Source organism: Aspergillus fischeri, genomic scaffold (genome assembly GCF_000149645.3).
Source record: "Aspergillus fischeri NRRL 181 1099437635598 genomic scaffold, whole genome shotgun sequence".
NCBI classification, from domain to species: Eukaryota; Fungi; Ascomycota; class Eurotiomycetes; order Eurotiales; family Aspergillaceae; genus Aspergillus; species Aspergillus fischeri.
In genome coordinates, this window is record NW_001510235.1 from 1 (window position 1) to 2,767 (window position 2,767).

General features: G+C 27.8%; 4 non-coding genes across 4 annotated transcripts, besides 3 other annotated features; all 4 read left to right on the forward strand.

Moving 5' to 3' along the window:
• The first annotated feature begins 847 nt into the window (after window positions 1–847).
• On the forward strand, window positions 848–918 carry NFIA_006810. The gene has a single exon. It is a non-coding gene; the product is annotated as a tRNA-Thr (tRNA).
• Window positions 919–927: 9 nt separating this feature from the next.
• Window positions 928–1,001, forward strand: NFIA_006820. The gene has a single exon. It is a non-coding gene; the product is annotated as a tRNA-Glu (tRNA).
• Window position 1,002: 1 nt separating this feature from the next.
• NFIA_006830 lies at window positions 1,003–1,075 on the forward strand. Its single transcript has one exon. It is a non-coding gene; the product is annotated as a tRNA-Val (tRNA).
• Window positions 1,057–1,094: a microsatellite.
• A 303-nt stretch (window positions 1,095–1,397) lies between these two features.
• Window positions 1,398–1,495: a microsatellite.
• Window positions 1,405–1,487: a microsatellite.
• Window positions 1,496–1,568, forward strand: NFIA_006840. Its single transcript has one exon. It is a non-coding gene; the product is annotated as a tRNA-Phe (tRNA).
• The last annotated feature ends 1,199 nt before the right edge of the window (window positions 1,569–2,767 follow it).

A 2,767-nucleotide genomic window follows, 5' to 3' on the forward strand; every position in this document is an offset into this window, starting at 1 on the left:
AGATCTCAACATAAAGTTAGATATAAAGGTAATTTAGTAAATGCCTATTCTTCTATTAAAGGTTATCCTTCATCTGTAATAAGAGGAAATTATAAACCTAATTTACAATATACTAAATTAAATTCTAAATCTCGTATTGGATCTTTTGGAGTTAAAGGTTGAGTAAGTGGTACTTAATTAACTTTTTTAATCATTCCTCCTCCTATAAAATAGTTAATAAAGATGATGAAATAGTCTGAACCATTTTGAGAAAAGTGGAAATAAAAGGAAAAACCTTTTATGATAACATAAATTGAACAGGCTAATTTGCGCAAGAGAGTACAAATTGAGTGCGCGGTTTGGCACCTCGATGTCGGCTTAGCTCATCCACATGAATGCAAAAATCATGAAGGGTTCGACTGTTCGTCGATTAAAGAGCTACATGAGCTGGGTTTAATACGTCGTGAGACAGTATGGTTTCTATCTTCTAGAGGGAATTAAAGTATAATAAAGATAGCCCCTTCGTACGAAAGGAGTTGGGTATATTGACCTATGGTTTACCTGTTGTTTATGCTATATATTATATATTATATACTATATAATATATCGTTTACTTATACTTAAGTAAATTGTTCACATAGGCATGGCAGGAAGGCTACGTCAGTTAAAGATAAGTGCTGAAAGCATTTAAGCGCGAAGCTTACTTTAGGATACTTTTAAACGTAGTAGAACACTACGAGTATAATTGTTATAACCCTTCGGATATAACGATTAATAGGCTTTAGTTGTATTAATTTTAATATTTTTAGACATAAAGTACTAATTATTAAAATACTAAATATTTCACATATCATATAAATTAAATTTAGCCTGGTTAGCATAAAAGTAATGCAACCGTTTTGTAATCGGTAGAAGCAAGTGCGATACTTGCACTGGGCTATAAATAAAGACCCAATGGTCAAGTTTGGTTAAGACATAACATTTTCACTGTTAGTGCGGGAGTTCAAATCTCCCTTGGGTTGAAAGAAATTAGCTCAGTTGGTAGAGCTGTCGCTTTACACGCGAAAGGTCAGGTGTTCGAGTCACCTATTTCTTATCGAGTTATCTATTTCTTATTTATATGCGGGTTGATGTAATAGTAACATAGATGGCTCATGACCATAATATTTAGGTGCAACCCCTAAACCCGCAACCAAAGGCTATAGCTTAATAGGTAAAGCGGACCACTCATGATGGTTTGAGTAAATGTTCGAGTCATTTTAGTCTTAAATAATCCGAGTGCTGGAATTGGTAGACAGTCTTAACTTAAGCTTAAGTGACGCAAGTCGTAAACGTTCGAATCGTTTCTCGGATAGGGGTTATAGTTTAACTGGTAAAACGGCGATTTTGCATATCGTTATTTCAGGATCGAGTCCTGATTACTCCATTATTATATTTTTATAGTTACTCCATTATTATATTTTTATAGTTACTCCATTATTATATTTTTATAGTTACTTCATTATTATATTTTATAGCTTGAGAAGCTCAATTGGTAGAGCGGATCACTGAAGATGATTAGGTTATAAGTTCAAGTCTTATCTCGAGCATTAGATGGGTATGCTGAAATTTGGTAACCAGGTTCCGCTTAGGACGGAATAGTTTTAACTTTACAAGTTCAAGTCTTGTTACCCATATTATTTAATTAATACTTTATATTATATGTTGTCGACTAATCGGTAAGTCATAAATTTTTGGTATTTACTATTGGGTGTTCGAGTCGCCCCAACATAATTTTTATTTTATAAAAAAAAATTATATTTAATTTTTAATTAATTTAAATTATATTTTAAGAGCCAAAGTAGTTTAATGGTAGAACAATAATTTCATGAATAAGAAATGAGAATTCGATTTTCTCCTTTGGCTAATAGGAATAAATTTTCTATTTTTAAATATTTATAGTATATATATATATATTGTGTTTTTAAAACACTAATTTAATAATAATAATATGATAGTATTAAATAATAAATACTTTTCTAATAAAAAATTTATAGGGAATAATTTAATTGTTCATTATTCTACAGTTAAGCCTATAAAAATTTATGAAAATTCTTTATTAAGTAAGGTTAATGTTTTAAAAGAAAATAGTTTAATTGGTAGAAGAATAATTTTATGAATTAAGAATGAGAATTCGAGTTTATCTCCCGGCTAATTAATAACTATATAAATTTTATAAACATTAATGCTATTTGTTATCTTTAGTTTAAATTTAAATGACTAATTAATTACTAATTAAAACTTAATTATTAATTATTAATACTATTAGTTATGTTTAGTTTAAATTTAACTGTCGCTTTACACGTATAAAGTCGGGTGCTTGAGTCGCCTCTTTATATACAAAACAAAAAAATGTTGTTTATTTAAATTTAACTGTAATTACTATTGAAATCTTATCTATTAAATTAAAAAAAATAAACAATGTACTATCAATCAATCCAATTTAATCCTTTTCAACTAGTATCACCATGACCTTGACCAGTCTTTACTAGTATTTCATTATTTTTTAATAATTTATTTGTAGGTTTACAAAATATATTATCTAGTTTTATAAATAATAATTTATGATATTGTTATTTATTTTTAATTTTTATTTTTAGTATATTATTAGCAATACTTTTATTTATTTTAGTTATCCAAACACAAAAAGGTTATTCAGTTAAAATGAATAACTTACCAAAGAATGAAAATTCTAAAAAAAGAAAAAGAAAATCTGAAAATGGAAATTCTAGAAAAAAAGGAAAATCTG